Source organism: Barbus barbus (assembly GCF_936440315.1).
Source record: "Barbus barbus genome assembly, chromosome: 44".
NCBI lineage: Eukaryota > Metazoa > Chordata > Actinopteri > Cypriniformes > Cyprinidae > Barbus > Barbus barbus.
The window spans coordinates 12,447,330-12,457,556 of record NC_136722.1 but is presented as its reverse complement, the minus strand read 5'-3'; positions in this window follow the sequence as shown (position 1 = coordinate 12,457,556).

Here is a 10,227-nt window from a genome sequence, read left to right as displayed (position 1 = left end):
TGGAGACCTAGGGCAGAACCAGCGGCCAACACAGCGGTGTGTGTGGAGCTGCCACCCTGGAGCGGGCAATGGTGGGCTCCACCGCTTTGGGGGGCACATCAGCGGACACCGCCGCCTCGTGGGAACTGTGAGCGGAAACAGCCGCTTTGGGAGGCTCGTGAGCGGGCACTGCCGCTTCGGGAAAGCCTGAAGCGAGCTCCGCTGCCCCGGAGGGAACGTAAGTGGGTACCACCGTCTCGGGAGCTTCGTGAGCGAACACCGCTCTCTCGGGAGATATGTGAGCGGTCACCATAGCCTTGGGAGCTTTGTGAGCAAACATTGCTCTCTCGGGAGGAATGTGCCCCGGAGGGAACGTGAGCGGGTACCACTGTCTCGGGAGCTTCGTGAGCGAACACCGCTCTCTCGGGAGGAACGTGGGCGGGCACCGCTGTCTTGGGAGCTTCGTGAGCGAACACCGCTCTCTCGGGAGGAACGTGGGCAGGCACCGCTGTCTTGGGAGCTTCGTGAGCGAACACCGCTCTCTCGGGAGGAACGTGGGCGGTCACCATCGCCTCGGGAGCCTCGTGAGCGAACACCGCTCTCTCGGGAGCTTCGTGAGCAAACACCTCTCTCGGGAGGAACGTGGGCTGGCACCGCTGTCTCGGGAGGAATGTGAGTGGTCACCGCCGCTCGCACCGACATCAGCGGGGGTCCCGCATGCTGCGCATCAGCCCAGGATGCTCCAAAAGCGGGCGCGAGGCACTGGGTACGGCCGCCGATGCCTCCGCCGCCCCCCGGATCGCCGCTTCGGGAGAACTGTGAACGGGCTCCGCAGCTAACTCCACCCTGAGGGCTGAGCCGCTCACCTGCAGAGCCAGGTCGATGTAGTCCTCCAGCGACTCCTCGGGGTCCCAGTATGGCACCAGGGACTTGAAGGGCTCGGCCAGGCCCTGTAAAAAAAGACCATGAGGCAGGTCTTCTCCATCTCCACCTGCCGAGCCACTCCAATGAAATCCCTGGCATACTCCTCCATGCTCCGGTCTCCCTGGCGGATATTGAGCAACTTCCTTGCTGGACCCATGTTTGCTGGGTTCGTTCTGTCACGGGACACTAAGAGGAGTGCCGTGGAAAGACGGAGTCAGGGTCCAAGTGCAGGGAAGGTGCTCTTTAACTGAAACAAAAAGGCCAACACGGCACAAAAACAAAACAGAAACGGACTGGGATACAGAACAACAACACAGTGCATGTATCCCAGACCCGAGCAAACACTAGAATTACACTCACATGAAATAACAAATACAAAAACATCTAACGAACCCAGGCAGAGTGGTGGGAGAGGGGAGACTATATAGTCTGTGGCAAATGGAGAACAGCTGGGGGTGTAATGAGTGTAGTTGAATGATGCGACAGGTGTGTGTGATGTGGCAGGAAATGAGTCCGGGAGAACGGGAGATGGCAGCCTCCTGAGGCGACAGGGAGAAGCGCAGGACCCGGACTCATGACAAGAAAAACAAAATTAAGGTTTTGGAATGGCCAAATCAAAGTCCGGACTTCAATCCAATTGAGATGCTGTGGCATAACCTTAAACAGTCCTTTTATCCTTGAAAACACTCCAATGTGGCTGAGTTAAAACAATTCTGCAAAGAAGAGTGGGCCAAAATTCCTCCACAGCGATGTGAAAGACTCATTGCCAATTATCGCAAATGCTTGATTGCAGTTGTTGCTGCAAAGGGTGGCACAACCAGTTATTAGATTTAGGGGGCAATTACATTTTCACGTAGGGCCAGGCAGGTTTGAACAGCATTTTCCCCTTAATAAATGAAATCATTATTTCAGAACCGCATTTTGTATTTACTCGTGTTATCTTAGTGTAATATAATTTTTTTTTTTTTTTTTTTTTTTCATTCAGGTGTGACAAATATGCAAAAACAACACCACATAAAATATAAAAATAAATAAATAAAACAAAACCACGAAGGGGGCAAAAACTTTTTCACACAACTGTATATATATATATATATATATATATACATACATACATATTATTATTTTTTTTTCATATTGAAGGAGTGGATGGCAGATCTGCAATGGCCTTCATAATAATATTTAATTATAATATTTCTTGAATAATTAATCAAAGTTACATTTAGGCATGTTAGAGAATAAGTTGATTATGGCTTTAGTCTGCCTTTCTACTCTCTAAGAAGCTGCTCTCATTGAGTGTGTAACCATGCCCGACAAGGTTTAGGGCTGAGGCAACCTTGAAGTAAGATAAGTGTTTCTCTGCGTATGTGTGTTAGTATCTGTCTGTACTTGGAGAAGCACAGACAGTCCAGGACAAACGTTTGGCTGCCGATGTCCAGCATATCAGATATACGTCTTTGGAGAGACGTATTGCATCAGACTTCTGATCACTTGTCACTAAAATAGTCATCAGAACATATGCTTCTTGCGTCCATATGTGGAAATTGTCTAAGTTCATCTAGGTTTTAGAACCAATCAGAATTTTGATGACTTATGCATTGACGCAATTAGCAACCTCTGTTAGGGTATAATTGCTGGTGTTTTTGAATTGTAAAGCAGGTCGGCATACGAGCTCCATCGCGAGTGTTAAAGCTGACTTCTGCGGATGAAACTGCAAACTGTTTCTTCAGTAAATTTCTTTAATTAATCGCAATCTGACTCCTGGTCTTTGTTCATCATACCTGGTCCATGGGTTTTAACTGTTAATTCCCCAACAGTTAAATGGTGGAGAACAGCGAGCCAACAAAACGCATTCTCAAAGGCACTGAGAGCCGTAAAGGAAAATAGTGCATTTGAGTCACTGAGAGCCGTAGAGAGGCAAAAGTGCATTTGTGGTATGGAGAGCCATAGAAGCCAGAGAGGGCATTTGTGTGAAGGTATAGGAAGTACCGAGAGAATTTAAGACGCTAGATGGGGTTCTAGTCGTAAATCGCTCTTCCAGCTCTCGACTCCCACCATTACAGACAGGGGCGTACCCCGAGTTTTAGTGAATAGGTCAGGTCAGTGGTTAGGGAACAGAATACCCAAACATTACTGTAAAAAAGAAATAGTAATAACCTATATGCGCATATATAGATATAAATAAATATAGGTTAAGGGAAAGGATTGATTGATCTGGGATGCATCAGGAACATCAGGAAATTCTGGTTTATATGAGCCTATTTGGATTGGGCCAGTATATGGAAATTCTGAAATATACTTTGCAGTTTCATTACACAGAAGTCAAGTGCTATTGGTAAGATCGCCACCTCAATCTCTTGCTGATATCATCTCTTTTGGGTTTCAACTGTGCTAGAAATATGACTGACAAATTTGGTAACTTGCTTAGTCCTGATAGAAATAATGAAACAGAAGAGAGCAAATGCTGTACACAGCTCGGCTCTGAAGCTCTCACCTTAAATGAAGATAAACTAGATGTGATTTGTTTGACAGAAACCTGGCTAAAACCAGATGACTACATTACTTTAAACGAGTCTACCCCCCAAGATTACAGTTACAAACATGAACCGCGTCCAAAAGGTAAAGGGGGAGGTGTTGCTACAATTTATAGCAATATTTTCAGTATTTCTCAGAGGTCGGGTTTCAAGTATAATTCGTTCGAAGTAATGGTGCTTCATATAATGTTATCCAAAGAAACAAGTGTTAATGATAAATCCCCTGCGATGTTTGTACTGGCTACTGTATACAGGCCACCAGGGCACCATACAGACTTTATTAAAGAATTTGCTGATGTTCTATCTGAGGTAGTGCTGGCTGCAGATAAAGTCCTAATTGCTGGTGATTTTAATATCCACGTTAATAATGAAAGAGATTCGTTGGGATCAGCATTTATAGACATTCTAAACTCCATTGGTTTTAAACAAAACGTTTCAGGACCTACTTATTGTCGAAATCATACTCTAGATTTAATACTATCATATGGAATTGATGTCAGTGGCGTTGAAATATTGCAGCAGAGCAATATCATCTCAGATCATTATTTAGTTTCGTGTATATTCCATATAGCTAAAGCTGTAAAGCCAACTCCTTGTTACAAATATGGTAGAACCATCACTTCTACCACAAAAGACTACTTTATAAATAATCTTCCTGACTTATCTCAATTCCTCAGCATATCCAATAGCTCAGAACAACTTGATGATGTAACAGAAACTATTGACAATCACTTTTCTAGCACTTTAGATACGGTTGCTCCTTTACGCTTAAGGAAGATTAAGGAAAAGAATCCAACACCATAGTATAATGAGCACACACAAAGTGAGTAGCCCGGAAAATGGAGCGCAGCTGGAGAAAAACAAAATTAGAGGTATTTCGTATTGCTTGGTGGGAAAGTACCCTATCCTACAGAAAAGCATTAAAAACTGCTAGATCTGCTTACTTTACATCTCTTTTAGACGAAAACAAACACAACCCCAAGTATTTATTTAATAAAGTGGCTAAATTAACAAAAAATATAACATCAGCGGGTGCAGACATTACCCAGCAGCACAGTAGTAATGACTTAATGAACTACTTTACTTCCAAGATCGAAACTATTACAGATACAATTGTAACCATGCAGCTGTCAGCCACAGTATAGCATCAGATAGTGCACTATATATCCCCTGAGGAACAGTTCCACTCATTCTCTTCTATTGGAAATTAAGAATTGTATAAACTTGTTAAATCATCTAAACCAACAACCTGTATTTTATACCCTGTTCCATCTAAGTTCCTAAAAGAGGTGCTTCCAGAAGTAATAGATCCTCATCTGAATATTATTAACTCATCATTGTCATTAGGATATGTCCCAACAACCTTCAAACTGGCTGTTATTAAACCTCTCATTAAAAAAACACAACTTGACCACAAAGAATTAATTAATTACAGACCGATCTCAAATCTCCCTTTTCTGTTAAAGATATTAGAAAAGGTAGTATCATCACAACTATGTTCCTTCTTAGAGAAAAATGATATATGTGAGGATTTCCAGTCAGGTTTTAGACCATATCATAGTACTGAGACTGCTCTCATTAGAGTTACAAACGACCTGCTTTTATCATCTGATCGTAGTTGTATCTCTCTATTAGTGCTACTGGATCTTAGCGCCACGTTATGTTGGCATTAGAGGAAGTGCACTGGCATGGTTCAAATCGTACTTATCTGACCACCATCAATTTGTGTCAGTAAATGAAGAGGTATTATACCAATCACAAGTGCAGTATGGAGTACCTCAAGGCTCAGTACTTGGCCACTTACTTTTCACGCTTTACATGTTACCCTTGGGAGATATCATTAGGAAACATGGTGTTAGCTTTCACTGTTATGCTGATGATACCCAGCATATTTCTTCGCGACCTGATGAAACTTAACAATTTGCAAAACTAACGGAATGTATAGTTGATATCAAAAACTGGATGACTAGCAATTTCTTACTTCTAAATTCTGAAAAAAAAATTAATTATTAATTAATAATTGTGTTAATTATTGGACCAAAAACTTTTGCATGTAATAACCTAGATTACTGTCTAATACTTGACGGCTGCTCTGTAAATTCTTCCGTCATCAGCTAGGAACCTAGGCGTACTTTTTGATAGCATTCTTTCCTTTGAAAAACATGTTTCTAGCATTTGTAAAACTGCATTTTTCCATCTTAAAAATATATATAAATTACGACCTATGCTCTCAATGCCAAATGCAGAAACATTAATTCATGCATTCATGACCTCGAAGCTAGATTAGTGTAATGCTTTATTGAGTGGTTGCTCTGCACGTTTAATAAATAATCTTCAGCTGGTTCAAAATGCAGCAGCTAGAGTTCTTACTAGAACCAGGAAGTATGACCACATTAGCCCAGTTCTGTCAACACTGCACTGGCTCCCTATTAAACATTGTATACATTTTAAGATCTTGCTAATTACCTATAAGGCCCTGAATGGTTTGGCACCTCAGTATTTGAGTGAGTTCTTATCGCATTATAGTCCTTCACGTCTGCTGCGATCTCAAAACTCTGGCCATGTGATAATACCTAGAATATCAAAATCAACTGCAGGCGGGAGATCGTTTTCCTATTTAGCGCCCAAACTCTGGAACAATCTACCTAACACTGTTCGGGAAGCAGACACACTCTGTCAGTTTAAATCTAGATTAAAGACCCATCTCTGTACCCTGGCTTACACCTAATACACTATCACATTTCTATAATTCAGATCCGTTAAAGAATTGTTAGGCTGCATTAATTAGGTCAACCGGAACCGGGAACACTTACCAAAATGCCCGATGTACTTGTTACATCGTTAGAAGAATGGCATCTACGCTAATATTAGTCTGTTTCTTTCTTATTCCGAGGTCACCATAGCCACCCAGATCCAGACTGAATCCAGATCACATGGTCACTGCAGCCACCCGGATCCAGTCCGTATACAGATCAGATGGTGGATGGTCAGTCTGGGCTTTGATTTTGATTGGAAAGTTAAAACAAAAACTTGATTGGCTGCAAACAAGAAAGAACCAGAGAGATAAAAACAATTCTAAATGTACTGTATGTGCCTATTTTCAGATGTGTAAAGTGGCTATTTGTTAAAAATAATCCCAGAAGTAACAGAGTGATTATTTAATCTGATTCTTTGTGCATAGAAGGATTAAATGACAAAGAATGATATCATAAATCTGTTATAGTTCCTATATAATTGCTGAAAGCCCTGACAAGGCATATTGAACAGAATTCTGGGTTAGTGAAAAGACTGTAGGCACACAAATTGGCAGTAGCATTTTGGAAAAACTCAGAAGCTTATGTTTTGCTTTAGAAGATAAGATTGCATTTGACTGCAATGAAGCAGTTGTTTTTATCTCATGCTGGCCCCCATCATGACTCTGGCTAAAGCTGTAAAAGTAACAGAGACGTGTTATGAGTGGAAATTTGTAATTTCTATATTTACTGATGTTTGGGCGAAAGACTCATTTTATTGCCAGATTGCAAAAATTCAGCCACTCAGAATCTCAGCCAAATGCCAATTTCCAGTGAAAAAAATTAGATGTTTGCATATGAGATGATAATGTTGTAAACGAGTAACATAAACGGGGGTATCAAAGTTAATTTAAAGAAAGCTAGAAAATAACAAATAATATCTACCCCGAAATAACAAATCTGGGTCAGATAACCCCTGACAGATTTAAAACCATTGTTGAAATTCCAAAGCCATGGCCAGAACTAAGTGAATGGCTAAAAACAAGTTGATGTAAATGTACTGACAAGGACTGCAAAAGAACTAACGTTAAGAAACCTTTGAATTGCAAAAAAATGTAATAAAAAGACAAAAATAAAGATGTTTATTTGAAAAAGTTTTAAGGTGGGCTAGTGTAAAGCAATGGTATGATGAAATTATGTTTAAAGTTAATGAAAATGCATTGCTACCAGTCCTGAATCCCTCAGAGTTCTCTCTCATTCAAAGTCAGCTAAATGCTCTTATCTGAGCCTGTGTTATAAGTGATAACAAGCGATGTGTTTCAGTCAAATCATAAACACTGAGATGTTAAAGGACACGATACAAGGAGTTCAGATCTTATGCATTAAAAGGGCAATTAGTAGTTAAATGTTTCAACTGCCCAATGCATTTAAGAAATAAGAAATTGTAAAAATAATGAATAACAATCTAGGGGCTATTGTTGAAGAGACATTATGTATTTATAATCATAATACAGACACTGAGACATAGAAGTAATGATTTTGAATAGTCAAAAAGATGTATTGCTGCTTGTTCTATGACCAGTAACTGATCCGTCTTATTTTTAGTCTCCACCATCATACAGGGCCCGATGGCTCCGGCTACAGAAGTAGAAGAACATTACACTGAATGGATGGGTGTGATATCTAAATTCACTGAGTAATCTCAGCGTGATGGTTTGAAGATATCAAATTGATTTTAGTGATTAAAATATTGCTGTGATTAACCTGTCTCAATGTTGTTGAGTGCACCTTTCCTGAGCTGCAGAAAATACCGGATTCTGGAAGAAAACTGTCGAGGATGTTGCAACAGGAAAGAGCGGTTACCAGTGTGCATGAGGTGATTTCTCAATGACGGGTAAGATCCTCTTTTGGCCAGCGGAGGACAACCTAAGACAGGGGGTCAACACCACTGGGCACCTGTCGAGAAGGGAGGTGTTATACAAGTACACCTCAAAAAATGCAGTTATTATGAATCCCTGAATCTATGAGGCTGATATGATATTGAACTAATATATCTATCATAGTTTTTACTCATGCAGGTCATAAGGCATGGCATAGGATAATTACAAGACATGGTGGTGGCTAAAAATGAAGATGGCTTTTGCTGAATGAAGAGATGGTTTGGATAACAAAGGTCAAGGGAATTAAGCATTTGAGGTAAAAGTGATTTTAAGAACTGCTCATAGCATATTTTACTTTAAATAGTCATTTGAATCGATTGAGTCAATTGAGATCAGAAATAGAAACTTTGGCATCTGGAACTTGGAACATCTGGAATGATGAAGGAAACTATATTGTATTATAGTCTGTCTGAGTTAAAAGTTTGATGAAACTGTCAAAAGATAATTAGCAGAGTAAGAGAGAGAGACTGCTAGAGTGGAGGCAGGGACGGTGCTCTACTTCTCTTATCGGCCTGCTAAGCAGGAGTAACAAAAACAAAATATTAAGGCCAAAACATTCCAGTGACTTTTCTCAAAAACTGATAGGAAAATGTTAAGTTTAAATCCTTCCAATTTAACACAAAAAGCAAACCTTGAATAGAATCTGTTTCAATATTCATGTGTCTAGTATATATGCGTGTGTGAGGATGAATACTCTATATTTTGTGTATATTGTGTCACTAACATCTGGAATGAGTGTTTTATCATTACAGATGGGTTAAGTGAAATGGCTTTACAGAAGTCGATAATTCTGAGTGAATCTAACGAAAAGAGAATGATGCCAAATATGGGACAAGCTGTAAGTAGATTGGTTATCCAGCTTTGTCTGCTATGGGTAATAACGACTTCTGATTTGAACCACTCTCTGGATTAATATGTTTAAGAGTGTTTATATGATTTGGATTTGTGAAACTGAAGATTGCCGTCCATAATGGGTTAAAAATCCATGTCTAAATTCAACTGAGGGTCTAAATTTAAACAAGTTAACGCTTTGTTATTTGAATGGTTAAAGGTAAACATTTTAGACTTGACGGCAGAGAAACAGTGACACATTGGCTAAGTCACTAACCAAATTATCCAGAGAGAGAGCCCTCACATAAAGAAAGGCCGGTGGGAAAACAAAGGAGCCAGTCCTGTTTAGGTAATATGGGTTAAAGTCAAAAGCAGCTATAAGGCTGTCTGTGTGTGTCCTCAAGGTCTGAGTGACATAATAGTTTGGTTTATGTAGAACAGAGATAAGTTATATAAAAAAATCTGCTGCTTTTTGGATCTGCTGGCTAACCAAATGGCTAATCAACTGATGGAGAAATACAGTGACAAGTAGTTATAATGAAATGAAATATAGCAACTAAAATTAATGTTATGAACAACAAAATTGTAAGAGGAGCTATGGAACTATTTATGAACATCTGTCAAGTCAAATTAAATTAAGATAATTATTGTGAACACTGACAGGGCTTTTTGATAATGTACACTGTTTAACAGGAACTGAGGATGTCTTTTAATGAATATTTGGCAGTTTAGTTTAGTTTAGATCTGAGCAATAGTATTGTTTGATAGGATTCTGTTTTTGTTCAGTTTATAACACGTTTGATTAAATAAGTATCACTGCCAAATGACAAATATGATTTTTTTTAAGACTTGGATCAGGTAGCTGACCTGTAAGCATAACTGACAAGGTTAGTCAGGACCAAACTGACTTTTACACAAGGTCCTGAGAATGTGCTTCTGAATATGCTGTTAATTTAGGCAGAGTACAGTAAAACGGTATGATAAGTGAGATGTGCATTAAAACAATAATTAGGCATTGAGTATGATTAACAGTAATGTCATGACATAAAGATACATGCATGAAAATAAGTAAACAAGTAAGTTCTATTTTTGAAGTTATACACTTTGATACTTACAATGTCATTTCGACCAATGTTGGCAAGTTTAGGTTTATGTTCATTTATTTTAAACATTACGGCATGTGGGCTATGATGATTGCAAATGGATCTGTGGTGAAAGTAAAACTTAATAAAAGGGCTATTAAGTAAAATTTAGGAACTATTCTAGGTTTTAGTGGAAATATTGTTT